General features: G+C 44.7%; 1 long non-coding RNA gene across 1 annotated transcript; it reads left to right on the top strand.

The window, feature by feature from the left end:
* Nucleotides 1-375: 375 nt before the first annotated feature.
* LOC309701002 lies at nt 376-3,700 on the top strand. Its single transcript, XR_014274831.1, has 3 exons — nt 376-454; nt 758-868; nt 2,183-3,700. It is a non-coding gene; the product is annotated as an uncharacterized lncRNA (long non-coding RNA).
* The last annotated feature ends 11,073 nt before the right edge of the window (nt 3,701-14,773 follow it).

Here is a 14,773-nt window from a genome sequence, read left to right as displayed (position 1 = left end):
ATTTAGGTATGAACACAATGTAACAATGAAAGCCATGCAGCCTTTAAAGCGATCGCCACAGTGATTCTACTTTGGAAACACGAACAGGTAGAAATGGAGGCGTCAAGCCTGATCGTTCAACCTGATTGTTTGGCCTGCAAATATGCAAGAAAACTTTTTTTTTTTGTAAAACAGTAGAAAAGCCAGCTATGAGTGACAAACTACATTTGCGTGATGCTGTGGTCATGTTGCATTAAGTTTCTGAAACACAAACAGAGAAGTGGTACATTTTCTTAGAACTGGTGCACTGGTGATGTAGGTGATAATTTAAATGATTACATAAGGCGGTGCTGCTGAAATGTATAAAAATGAAAGTGACAAGAACCAAGTGTTCTTTGTTCCAGTTTGACTGACTTGAACGTAACAGCGTGTCTCAGCTACACTCTGCTCATCTCGAGTCTTCGCTCCTCATTTGGTAAGAATGTTTTGTTTGTACAATAAAAATATTTAATTCTCAACAGGCTCATGTTCTACACCTCCAAGGAAGTATAACAACCCTCGCTCCTGCCACACTTTACCTACTTTTACAATCCAGACACGGGCTTAAAAACATGCTGACATTATCTGGGTTCTGTGAGCACACAAATCCTGCATAAGCTACATGCATGTACAGTTTGAGACCAGTCTTTATGTTAGATAATCTTTCATTTTCATTCACACTGACTATCAGATGTTGCCTATTCAGTCATGTATTTGATTTATTGTAATCTTTCGCCAGCTTCAGAGCCTTTCACCTGCTGCTCCACACGACCCACTTGTGCCTGAACCGCTGCAGGTTAACCAACCAACCAACCAACCAACAACCACTCATTAGTGAAGCAAAAATAAGGTAATCTCATGCTGGATGCCTTTTAGTGCAGCAAAGGTCGTGAGGTTCTTGAGTTGAGTTTTATTCGTTTTCAGATGTGCAGTGCAGATTTGTTATTACAGACCAAGCCACAATACACGAGGAGATGTGAGGAAAGCTTCCAGCGTTTACATTTATGATGATTTCATGTCCGAGTCGACGTTTAAGTTCTTGCAAATTGTTTCATTGTGTGATGTAAAGATTTCTGGCTGGCGATCAGTTTGTGAAAAGACAAAATCAAAATTCTAATGTGTCTCACTATAAGACATTTAGATTCAACAGCAATTTAAGACTCGGCCCCTTAGTTCCAGTAAAAGATACTCTTAATGCTTCTACACACCAAAACACTTATGATACGTTCATGCTCCATAGTCTGTGGGAACAGTTTGGGGATGGCCCTTTCCTGTTCCAACGTCACTGCACACCAGTGCACAAAACAAGATCCATAAAGACATGGATGAGCGAGTTTGGCCTGCACAGAGTCCTGATCTCAACCTGAAAGAACTGCTCATAAATAGAGCAGAGACTGCAAGTTAATGTGTGAGATCAGTGGCTGACCTCATAAATTCCCCATACACTCCTAAACGCTGTGGAAAGCATTTACAGGGAGGTCGACATCATATGGATTAAAAATAGGATGTAATTCAAGTTTATATGTGTGTGTGAAAGCAGAGGAACAGAATCTTTTGGCAACATAGTGTATGTAACAGTAGAATATGAATGAAGGGGAAGGAGTGTATGAGAAGTCCCTGAGCACCCAAAGACAAAAGCAAAGTAACTAAGCAATCATTCAGCAGCTGATCCGACGCTTCTTGCTGGGCTTGAAGCCAGAATAGGAGCAGGCTCAACAGGAGAGGGCTGGGTGATAGTTGAAGCCTCTGCTTCCTGTTAGATTTGTATTGTTGGATTGTCATTTATGCTTAGAAATATATATTTATATATGCTTAGAAGTATATATTCATTTGTAGATTGAAAGAATGTCTCATCCTAGGAGGTCTGTAACAACTCTGTGTAGCATGAAGAGGGGGGTGCGTTCACTCCTCTTCAGAGAGACACTTGGCTCCAGGCAGGTCTCCCTCATGCATGAGTAACACAAAGAACTTTGCCTACTTGTGTCTTGATTTTTGCTGTGTAGTAAACTGTGGTTTATGCTACAAACCTATCACTTCCCATTCTACTTTAGGAACCACAAGTTGGCATGTAGACTCAAATTTATTACATATTTGTTGCAATAATTTGTGCTTTTTCTGGATAAAATTCTCAATCAGAATATTGTTTCTGTTTTTTCTTCACCAGGTAATAATGAGGATCCTGTTTATCTGTTTGCTGCTCATTGCCTCTGAGAGTTCAACGCTTGAAGAAGACGGCTATGGCCAGTTTAGAAGTCAGCACATAAACGCCAAGATGACTGCAATGGATTGTGATACGGTTATAAGAAGGAAACAGATCTACAATGTTGACAACAGCTGTAAAGATACCAACACGTTCATCCTTGATAATCCAAGTGAGATCAAAAACATTTGTGTTGAGGGAATATTTGATGAAACACTTCAAATGACAAAAAGTCACAAGAAGTTCAAAGTTGTTAAGTGTGAACTAAGGAAGGAGGGAGCCAGAAAACCCAGATGCCAGTATACTGGTAATCTCCTCACTAACAGATATGTTGCAGTTGATTGTGAAAATAATTTACCTGTACACTTTGCAAGAGACATTCTGGTCTTAGACGGCTAACAACTAGTGTTAAGTATGTTCAGGAAAGCCCCTAATATTATTTTTTCTTTTCTCTTTGGTGGAAGCAAAACTTAGCTGTGAAGACTGTTAACCTGTAGCTAAACACACAATGAATTTGAATCTCTCTAAAACTGCAAAGTAATCACAGAACATCGAACGATTCCTGAAGCTCGTGTTGCTTTGAGTTTGTGGTCCAAAGCATTAACATGTCGTAACAGTAACATGCTGCCACTTGTTCAGTGATTCTGTCATCAGCCATGGCTGGCTTGTGACGCAGTGCCAAAGGTGACTGTGTTTCTGTGATACTTTTACAGTCTGGACGATGTCAATGACTAGTCTCATGATCACACACATTTCACTGAACACACATGAGCTGTTTCTGTCATGAATCGCTGTGCGGCAGGCAGGAGTTGGACCCAAAGTGCAGGACTCACAGACTCAGGGAGGTGAACTCAAAACTCAGCTTTATTTGCTGGCAGGGAAAAAACATACAAACTAATCTAAACTGGGAACTTGGAAAACTCACAGAGAGACACACAGGGAGATCCACACAGCATGAGGGACGACGCGACACTGACTCAGAGAAACACAGGGTTTAAATACACTGGGAAGTAACGAGGGGAATGAGACACAGAAGGAGGGCACAGCTGGGAGAAATCAGGACTGACGAGACAAGCAAAGCAGGACGCATTCACATGAGACACGGACCATCAAAGTAAAACAGGAAGTATCACACAGAGACGCGAACTTGACACAGTGGAGACAGCAACTAAGAAATACAGAGACATAAACCATAAGGCAGAGGTCTAAGAACCAAAATACACAGGGAAATACTCAGCTGGGAACACAAGAGACTAGACTAGAGAGAGTAACAAAAAACCAACCATGAGAACATAATGCACAATGCAGAGTGACAGAAAACAAGAAACTCAAACATGCAAAGACACACAATTACACAGAACAGAGGGGACACAGAGAGACATGAAGGGCAAGGGATCAAAACTAGAAGCCATAGAATAAATCACACACAAGTACAATAATACAAAAATCACAAAGAACTAAAAACGCTGGGTCAGGAGACCCAGGACCGGCTCCAGACAGCCCAAACACAGAAAAACAAAACCAAACAGAAAACAACCCAGGGCGGGCGGCGGGGGCCCAGGACGGAGGGCTCGGAACAGAAAACAAAAGAAGAGCACAGCAAACACCGGAGCCCAAGAAAACAACCCAAACACAGAGCAGTTCAGGGGGCCGACCATGCGGAAGGCAACGGCGGAGACGTGGAACCAGTTCAGGGGGCCGACCGTGCGCAAGGCAACGGCGGCGATGCGGAAACAGTGCAGGAGGCCGGCCGTGCGCAAGGCAACGGCGGCGACGCGGAAACAGTTCAGGAGGCCGGCCGTGCGCAAGGCAACGGCGGCGACGTGGAAACAGTTCAGGAGGCCGGCCGTGCGCAAGGCAACGGCGGCGGCGAAGGAGACAACGGAGCAGTTCAGGAGGCCGACCGCGCGGAAGGCAGCGGCGGCGGCGAAGGAGACAACGGAGCAGTTCAGGGGGCCGACCGCGCGGAAGGCAGCGGCGGCCCTCCAGTCTCAGGCGTGCTGGCCATGGCCTGGTGGGCACAGGACCAGACGAGGCAGGACCAGGCGAAGCACAGGCTGAGGCCGGACCAGACGAGGACGAAGACTCGGAGGCTGGACCAGGGGGAGCACAGGCTGAAGCCGAAGCTGGACCAGGCGACGACGAGGCGGTCGCAGGTGGCGGCTGGACAGGCTCCTCGGGCCCCTCGGACCCTCCAGCGGAGACAGGAGGCTGAACGGGCCCCTCGGACCCTCCAGCGGAGACAGGAGGCTGAACGGGCCCCTCGGACCCTCCAGCGGAGACGAGGAGGTGCTGGCCGGGCTCACTGGAACCCCCAGCGGACGAGGTAGATGGCGGCGTGGGAGCCGCGGAGTCCTGGATGAGCTCATCCGAGCTTCCAGCAGGAGCTGATGTAGAGCCAGAGAGGTTTGGGACCCCTGGCTGAATGTTAAGCCGAACAGAAGACCGTATTGCTATCGGGGACTGGGCCAATGGTTCAGGTGCGAGCTGAGCTACTGGAGATGCGGATGAGAGTGGGAGCTGAGCTACTGATGGTGGTGAAGTAGATAACTGCACGGGAGACTGAACTGAGGGCGTCTGCACTGGCACAGGGGACTGAACTGATGTCTGTTGTAACGGAGGTGGTGAGAGTGGAGTAGGCAGTGGAGTTGATGACTTCACAGGAGAATGAACCAGAGGTGAGTGCACAGGAGACTGAGCTAGAGGTGGTAGTGATAGTTGAGGGGAAAGTGGAGCTGGTGATTGAGTGGATGACTGTGCTAAGGGATGCTGCACTGGGGACACTGGAGACTGCACTAGAGACTGCAGTGACGGTTGTAGTGGAGGTGTAACGGGTGGAGGAGTGGCTGAAGTGGCTGCGGGTCGGGCAGCTAGTGGCTCAGCTACAGAGTGTATTAACGGCAGGGCTATGAATGTCTGACTGAGTAGCAGCCTGAATGGCTGGGTGTAGTGATGGTGGTGGTGGAGGCGGCGACTGGGCTTTAGGCCGGGCGGCTAACTGAGCTGAGGGCTGGGGAACACACAGTTCATTTTTAACCGAACCCTCAGGACCCTTCATTTCAGTTTGTAGCTCACAACCATCTGAGTCTAAAACAGTCTTTGGATCCTTGGAGTTATTGAGCACAGAGACACCAATCTTCCTAGTTTCATGGATAGGCTCGAAAGGAACAGGAGTGACACAGTTTGTGTAAGAGCCAATTAAAGGTTAATTTTATTGGTACTGGTAAAATGATTAGAGGAGAAATATATATGTTTGATGTTAAGAATATAATTCTAGTTGATTTTAAAATACTGTTTGTTAAATGTATAGAATAGAGAAGTGCAACATTCTAAAGCGCTTTTTAGTATTTTGAGCTTCCGGCGCACTGTAGTTACGTAGTTGAGGAGTTGGATAAGCTGGAAGCGACACAGTTTTTTGACCGAGTCTTGCCATGTAAACTAAAAGTGTCAATAAACATATTGTTTGCAAGAAGGATACTTGGACTTGCTCGCGTTTCAATGCATGTTGCCGGACTGACTCCTAACGGCGGTACAGAAGAGTGAAATAGGGACGGAGTGCCGCCGCTACATAAGTCAAAAAACTGAGCTTCACCGACATGTGGAGGATCGGCTGCACGGCGCTCGGACGGAAGGGAGCAACCTAACGGAAAGTAAGAGGCACTGCTTAAGGATGCTGGCACCGAACCGGATAATTCTTTGGATTATTCTGTAGAAGAAGGTAACAAACTCTCTTAGTACTTCGTGCAGTAAGAAGAAAAAGACGTTTTTTGGAGGCTTGTTAAGTCTAGTGGAAAACGAAAGTGAAACTTAACTGCGTGTTATCGTCAAACCCGATCTCTTTTTTCTTTCTTTGTCTGTGGGACTGCATGTTGTAAAACAAGATTTGATGCGGTCTATGCGGAGTTTTTGGCATGTTATGAAGATGGTTTACACTATGTCTATTAAAGATTCTAAGCAGAAGACAAATAGTGCATGCTAATTGAGCCAATAAACCCCGGCAACTTATAAGATGGCGGAGGAAAGAGAGGTGGGAAGAACATGCAAGTTAACAGAGAAAGCTTTGGAAGAAAAATTACACAGATGGATTGCCTTAAGAAGACGAACATTAGGAACAATCACAGGCAAAATAAAGGAGATAAAGATAATGATGAGTGATGCTCAGAACCTTCAAAATGTGAAAGAAATAATGGAAAGTGACTTTGCATTGGCTCTGAATGAGTTTCACAGTCACAATAACCAGGTTATGAGCCTTTTGTCTGAAGAAGAAAAAATATTTGACCAGGACAATTGGTTTGAGCCCAAAATGGCATCTATAAGAGAGTTTATGCAAACAACAAAGAAATGGATCGCAGAGGATCATAAGCATATGATTCCAAATGAAGCTGAGCAGCAGGAGCACATTACAGATGACTTGGAAGAAGCTGTTAACCCAGATGACAGCGCATCACAGGTTGGAGCTAGAAAGGATGCAGTTCATAGCTCGCGTGGGTCTCAAGTCAGCCGAGCATCTACAACATCTAGAGTTTCCTCCACTCGTGCTAAACAGGAGGCAGAACACGCAGCCTTGCTGGAACGAGCCGCAGCATTGAAGAAAAGGCAAGAACTTGAGTTGGAGTTGGCCAGGATTAGGCAACATCTTGAGCTGGAAACAGCAAGAGTCAAAGCGGAAAATGAAGAGTTAGAGTTGGAGACTGCACTAGCGGAAAGTCAAGCAAAATTAAAGGTGCTCAAAGAATATGAAAGATCTGAAGATGGTCTGAGCAGTTGTGTCAATACAAAGATCGCAAGGTCGAGAAGTTAAAAAGGAAAGAGTTGGCATAATGCTCCCACAACAAGCTGATGTGAGTAGTCACGCTAATTCACAAGTGCAAAACTCACAGGTACCACAACTGTCTCATCCAGTCTCCACTCATGGGCTTAATGCTCACGTTGACAGAAGTGATGATCTATTGTCAGTCATGCAGAAACAGAATGTAATCACTGAGTTACTTGTGAAACAGCAGCAGTTGGCTCAGTTGCCATCAAAGGACATTCCGGTTTTTAAAGGTGATGCACTACAGTATAAGGCCTTCATAAGAGCCTTCGAACATGCAGTAGAGCAAAAGACTGATAACGAGCAAGATAAGCTGTATTTTTTGGAACAGTTCACTGCTGGCGAACCACAGGAGCTAATTCGCAGTTGTGTACACATGACTCCTAGCAAAGGTTACCGTGAGGCCAGACGGTTGCTACATAAGCACTATGGAGATGAGCTAAGGATCGCAAGCGCATTCATTGAGAAAGCACTCAAATGGCCGCAAGTGAAAAATGACGATGCAAAGGCATTAAATGCCTATGCTATGTTCCTGACTGGCTGTCGCAACACCATGGAGGATGTTGAATTTTTGGAAGAGATGGATAATCCAACCAATCTACGCACAGTGATATCCAAGCTGCCCTACAAAACCAGAGAACGTTGGCGCGTAGAAGCATTTGAACTCCAAGAAAAGAGGGGCAAAAGAGCAAGATTTGCAGATTTGGTGAACTTTATAGACCGCCAGGCTAAAATAGCTATGGATCCACTCTTTGGTAATATCCCAGACAACCGTGCAGCGACAAGTGGAAAGACTGACCAAAAGGAAAAATATCCAGCAAAGGAGTTTCGAGGAAGCAGTTTTGCCACCAACATTTCCGCCGAGAACAAAAGACTGCAAAAAACAAACGTTAAAACTGAAAATTCAATCAAGACAGCAAGTGCCTTTGAGAAGCCATGTTTGTATTGTCAGCAGCCTCACACTCTTGCTTCTTGTGGAAAGATTAAGAATCAACCACACAAAGAATGTGTGGATTTCTTGAAGTCAAAGGGACTCTGTTTTGGATGTTTGGTTTCTGGGCATCTCAGCAAGTTCTGCAAGCGCAGAATGGAATGTAAAGAGTGTTCACTAAAGCACCCAGACATTCTGCACATGGGGAGAAAAGAAAGTTCTGTGGAAACAGAAAGGGAGGATGTTACTGATGGTAATGAGGCACCTTGTGCTCAAGTTCCTGTCAGTCAAGAGACTTGTGGGCTTACAGGGGCCGGAGAAGAGGAGTGTGTGCTCTCTATAGTACCAGTCAGGATCAAATCTAAAATGAGTGATAAATATATAGAGACATATGCCTTTTTGGACCCGGGAAGCACGGCAACATTCTGCACGGAAGATCTACAAAGGAAACTGAATGTTAAAGGAAAGCCTACACGGATACTTCTAAGTACCATGAGTCAAGAAAAACCAGGAGAACAGAAACTCATGAACAGTTTTGTTATATCAGACCTGGAAGTGTGTGGGTTGGAAGATTCCAAGTTCGTTGACTTACCCAAGGTGTTCACTCACAATAGTATACCTGTGAGTAGTGGAAACATACCCAAGCAGTCAGACATCCAGAAGTGGCCTTATCTACATGAAGTGAGGCTACCAGAGATAGAGGCTAATGTAGACCTGCTTATAGGAGCCAACTGTGCAAAAGCAATGGAGCCATGGCGTGTCATTAATGGACAAAATGGAGGTCCTTATGCAGTGAAGACCACCATTGGTTGGGTTGTGAATGGACCCATAAGAAAAGAACTAAATGACTCAGAAAACAAAGAACCGCATTTCTCAGTGAGCCGAATCTCCTTAGTGGAAGTTGAGAAGCTACTGGTCCAACAGTATAACATCGATTTTTCAGAACGTAATTATGATGACAAAGAGGAAATGTCACAAGAAGACAAACAGTTTCTACGAGCGGTAGAAAAGACAATGACCTTCGAAAATGGACGCTATAACATTGAAGATTCTCATTCTTAAGTGGCAATCCAAATGCCAAACAACCATTGTGTTGCGGAGCAGCGGATAGCATGTTTGTTCAGAAAGTTTAAGAAGAATCCTCAGTTTTTTGAAGATTATAAGTGCTTCATGGAAAACATCATCACCAAGGGCTATGCAGTTCCAGTGCCAGACCACCAGTTGAGCCGTGACGACAACAGAGTGTTCTATATACACCACACCATGGGGTGTATCACCCGAAGAAGAGAAAGTTACGGGTCGTGTTCGACTGTACGGCTTCATACCAGGATATGTCTCTAAACAAGGAGTTACTGCAGGGACCGGATCTGACTAACACACTGGTGGGTGTTCTTTTAAGATTCCGTGAAGAGCCAGTAGCGCTGATGGCAGACATTGAATCAATGTTTTACCAAGTCAACGTACCAGAAAGAGATGCTGATCTTCTTCGTTTTCTCTGGTGGCCAGATGGCAAGCTGGATGAGCCCATGAAGGAATATAGGATGATGGTGCACCTCTTTGGAGCTACTTCCTCACCAAGTGTCGCCTCATATGCGCTAAGAAGAACGGCAGAAGATCACAAGGAAGAAGCATCGCCAGAAGCTGTTCAGACAGTCCTGTGCAACTTCTACGTAGATGACTGTCTTAAAAGTGTAGCTACAGAAGAGGCTGCAGTGAAATTAGTCAGTGATCTTTGTGCTCTGTGTACCAGTGGAGGGTTTACATTAATAAAATGGACAAGTAACAGTAGGAAAGTGTTGATGTCAATTCCTGAAGAACACAGAGCCAACGAAGTGAAAGATCTGGATCTTAGGCATGACACTTTGCCAGTTGAGAGAACTCTAGGTGTACAGTGGAACACAGAAACAGATAACTTCACTTACACTATAAGGTTGCAAGACAAGCCAATGACACGAAGAGGCATTTTGTCAGTCATTAATTCAATTTATGACCCTCTTGGCTTTCTAGCACCAGTCATCTTGCCTGCAAAGCTTTTGTTGAAAGATCTCTGTAAAGAGCAGCATGGTTGGGACAAAGATCAATGAAAAGCATGCAAAAATTTGGAAAAAATGGAAAGAAGACATTGTACTCCTCTCCAACTTCCATGTGAGTAGATGCTTAAAGCCTACAGGTTTCGGATGCACTGTTGTTGCGCAGTTGCACCATTTTTCCGATGCTTCAGATTACGCATATGGAACTGTCTCTTACCTGTTGATGGAAAATAGACAAGGCAAGAGACATTGTGCCTTTCTCATTGGGAAATCCAGAGTTTCTCCGCTCAAGCAAGTCACAATTCCTAGGCTTGAGCTGACTGCAGCAGTGATTTCAGTGAGGATGGACAGATTACTGCGACAAGAACTTCAAGTTCCTCTGCAACAATCAGTCTTTTGGACGGACAGCACAACTGTGCTTAGATACATTGATAGCGAAACATCTCGCTTCAAAACATTTGTTGCAAATAGAGTTTCACTGAGTCGAGAAGCAACCAAGCCATCGCAATGGAAGTATGTGACATCGGCAGAAAATCCTGCAGATCAAGCAAGCAGAGGCTTAAAGGCAAAAGATCTGTTGGAAGGAGGTTCATGGATTCACGGGCCGAACTATCTTCTAGATGAAAACGAATGGCCAGAACAGCCAGTGAGAAAGAAGGAAAACCTTCAAAATGATCCAGAAGTCAAGACTTCAGCAACGGTTAATATACTGACAGTTGAGGAAGGCATGGAACCAATGAAACGTGTGATAGACTACTATTCAGACTGGAATAAACTGAAAAGAGCAGTAGCCTGGATAATGAAGCTAAGGAAGGTGCTGTGGATGTTAAAAGAAGAAAGAAAACAGTACTCAAAAATAGTACAGAAAAATGAAAATGATTCTGAAAAGCAAAAGTTAAAGTTGCAAGTGCACATGAGGACATTTAAATCTGCAATGGGAAAGAAAGCGCTTGCTTTGGAGGATCTTGAGGCTGCCGAATCAGTAATCGTTCGTTTCAGCCAGAAACAGCATCATGGAGAGGAGATCAAAATCCTACAGAAGGGAGGACAGCTCAGTTGTAGCAGCCAGCTGTTCAAATTAGACCCAGTTCTTCGGGATGGGATGCTGAGAGTTGGCGGCAGACTCAATAAATCAGGCTTGCCAGAAAATGCTAAACAACCAGCAATTCTTTCTAAACACAGCAAAATCTCTGAAATCATTTTGAGAGACATCCATCAACGAACTGGTCACTGCGGTCGCAATTATGTGCTGGCGCAATTGCGATGCAGATATTGGATTCCTCAAGCCAATTCGGCAATTAGAAAGATAATCAACAAATGTCAAACTTGCCGTAGGATTTCTGGAAGGGTTGGTGAGCAGAAGATGGCAGACTTACCTGAAGACCGTCTTCTACCAGACAAACCTCCGTTTACAAACACTGGTGTCGACTACTTTGGCCCATTTGATGTCAAGCGGGGCCGGGGTACTGTCAAAAGATATGGTGTCATGTTTACCTGCCTCACTCTCAGAGCTGTGCATATTGAAGTTGCAGACAGTCTTGACGCAGACTCCTGTATCAACGCGATTCGACGTTTCATCTGCAGAAGAGGTCAAGTTACCATCATGAGGTCAGATAATGGCACAAACTTTGTGGCAGCGGAAAGGGAGTTGAGGGAAGCCATTCAAAGACTGGATAACGACAAAATAGAAAGAGTCCTACAACCAAAAGGTATAAAGTGGATTTTTAACAGCCCGGCTGCTTCACATCAAGGTGGAGTTTGGGAGAGACAAATTCGAACAGTGCGTCGAATTCTCAGCACTCTCTTGAAGGAACAAGTGCCAAATGAAGATTGGCTTCATACAATAATGTGTGAGATTGAAAGCATCATTAATGGCAGACCTCTCACAAGCGTCTCAGATGACATAAATGACGTTGAAGCTTTAACGCCGAGCCATCTGTTGCTGCTTAAGTCACAGCCCCTCATGCCTCCAGGTGTCTTCAACAAAAATGATGCATACACCAGAAAAAGATGGAGACAGGTTCAATATCTAGCAGATTTGTTTTGGACCAGATGGACTCGTGAATATCTTCCACTTCTGCAAGAGCGCCAGAAGTGGCTGAAACTAAGGAGAAACTTCGTGGTCAGAGATCTTGTGCTGCTGGTGGACAGTTCTTCTCCACGCAACTCCTGGCTCATGGGGAGAGTGGTTGAGACGTTGCCAGACTCAAGTGGAACAGTCCGAAGATTGAAAGTAAAAACTAAAAGCAACATCCTGGAAAGACCTGTTAACAAGTTGTGTCTTCTGGAGGAGGCTTCATCTGAGCGATGAAGAGAAGGAATGTTTGTTCATGGACATTACGATTAGGTTGGCTCTTAATGATTGATGTGTAAGTTAGTAATTGTTTAGTTCTCTCGCCTAACCAATTAGGGGCCGGATGATGTAAGAGCCAATTAAAGGTTAATTTTATTGGTACTGGTAAAATGATTAGAGGAGAAATATATATGTTTGATGTTAAGAATATAATTCTAGTTGATTTTAAAATACTGTTTGTTAAATGTATAGAATAGAGAAGTGCAACATTCTAAAGCGCTTTTTAGTATTTTGAGCTTCCGGCGCACTGTAGTTACGTAGTTGAGGAGTTGGATAAGCTGGAAGCGACACAGTTTTTTGACCGAGTCTTGCCATGTAAACTAAAAAAGTGTCAATAAACATATTGTTTGCAAGAAGGATACTTGGACTTGCTCGCGTTTCAATGCATGTTGCCGGACTGACTCCTAACGGCGGTACAGAAGAGTGAAATAGGGACGGAGTGCCGCCGCTACAGTTTGAATGGCTCAATGGGCCAGAATAATTGTCCTTAAAATAAGCAGTTCTTTCATTTCCGGTGCCGCTTACACAACAAGCAGGCCCGGAATTAACAGTTTTTATTTCTGCAGGAGCCAAAAGAGTAGCTCCACCACTCACCCTAGCCGACTGTACAGGAAGAAATCCAGGCCCTCGCTGGGGCTGTGAATGCTGGCGGGGTGTCTGCCGCTTCCCTGTTGAAGAGGGAGAAGGGCTGGCTGAAGGTGATGTGGGAAAACTCGGCTGCAGTTGCTCCTGCTGCGGTGTGGAAATGTTGGGTGCACTGGGGGGGAACAATGATAATCCCCAGCATTTTATAAAATGCCTGTGCTGGCGTGAGCTGGTTGCTCGCAGGCTCATAGTATTCCTCGCGGTGCCGCCTCGGGTGCTTTCCTCGGGTCCGGGTCGCAGGCGTCAACAGTGGAGAGGAAACAGAAAAGTGAGTAGACGGGTTAGTGGCAAACGAAGACGACCGGCTACACGGAGGACCCCCAAGAACCAACCGGGTCCCATCAAAAGCCAAGCGGCGCCTCCTCATTGAGTCCGCTGGATCCTTTTTGTGGTTGCGTCGTTCTGTCATGAATCGCTGTGCGGCAGGCAGGAGTTGGACCCAAAGTGCAGGACTCACAGACTCAGGGAGGTGAACTCAAAACTCAGCTTTATTTGCTGGCAGGGAAAAAACATACAAACTAATCTAAACTGGGAACTTGGAAACCTCACAGAGAGACACACAGGGAGATCCACACAGCATGAGGGACGACGCGACACTGACTCAGAGAAACACAGGGTTTAAATACACTGGGAAGTAACGAGGGGAATGAGACACAGAAGGAGGGCACAGCTGGGAGAAATCAGGACTGACGAGACAAGCAAAGCAGGACGCATTCACATGAGACACGGACCATCAAAGTAAAACAGGAAGTATCACACAGAGACGCGAACTTGACACAGTGGAGACAGCAACTAAGAAATACAGAGACATAAACCATAAGGCAGAGGTCTAAGAACCAAAATACACAGGGAAATACTCAGCTGGGAACACAAGAGACTAGACTAGAGAGAGTAACAAAAAACCAACCATGAGAACATAATGCACAATGCAGAGTGACAGAAAACAAGAAACTCAAACATGCAAAGACACACAATTACACAGAACAGAGGGGACACAGAGAGACATGAAGGGCAAGGGATCAAAACTAGAAGCCATAGAATAAATCACACACAAGTACAATAATACAAAAATCACAAAGAACTAAAAACGCTGGGTCAGGAGACCCAGGACCGTGACAGTTTCTCTGTCAGTCACAGCAGGAGGAAGACTGTCACTTTTTTGTCTTTTTACCTTTGACTCTGTCATTTCTTTTGGAGCTTAGTAAACAACCTGAACACGCGTTAGCCACTTTTTAATTTCTTTCTTTGTTTTTAGCAGCATTCCAGGGCTGTGTGCTGCCCAGCAATTTTGTTTTTCAAAGCATGTTTCTTGTGTTTGAGCAATAAAAAAAGTTACTAAAAAAACCATCTGGTTACACGTCATTTTTCTTTATACTACCTGAGCTGGTACATAATAAATACAACAATAAATACTGTACCTTCTACAACACGACTTGTGTAGATGAGTTAGTAATATCTCTCCCGAGCTTGCAGAATTAACTAAATTAAACCACATCCCACTTTTAAAGACAGTAGAAGGCGACCTGGCTAGATGGATTTCTCTACCCATATCACTCATGGGAAGGGTCGCCGCTATAAAAATGATGGTCTTGCCAAAAATAAACTATTTATTTTCAATGATCCTAAATAAGCCATCACAAGATTGGTTCAGATCTCTAGACTCGTATATTTCTAAATTCCTTTGGAAAGATAAATCCCCACGTATCAGCTTAAAAACACTACAAAGGACCAAGGATAAAGGAGGATTAGATCTGCCTAACTTTAATCACTACTTTTTAGCCAA

This window comes from Aulonocara stuartgranti (genome assembly GCF_965226115.1).
Source record: "Aulonocara stuartgranti genome assembly, chromosome: 23".
NCBI classification, from domain to species: domain Eukaryota; kingdom Metazoa; phylum Chordata; class Actinopteri; order Cichliformes; family Cichlidae; genus Aulonocara; species Aulonocara stuartgranti.
The sequence above is the reverse complement of the archived record's forward strand: the minus strand, read 5'-3'. Positions and strand labels throughout refer to the sequence as shown.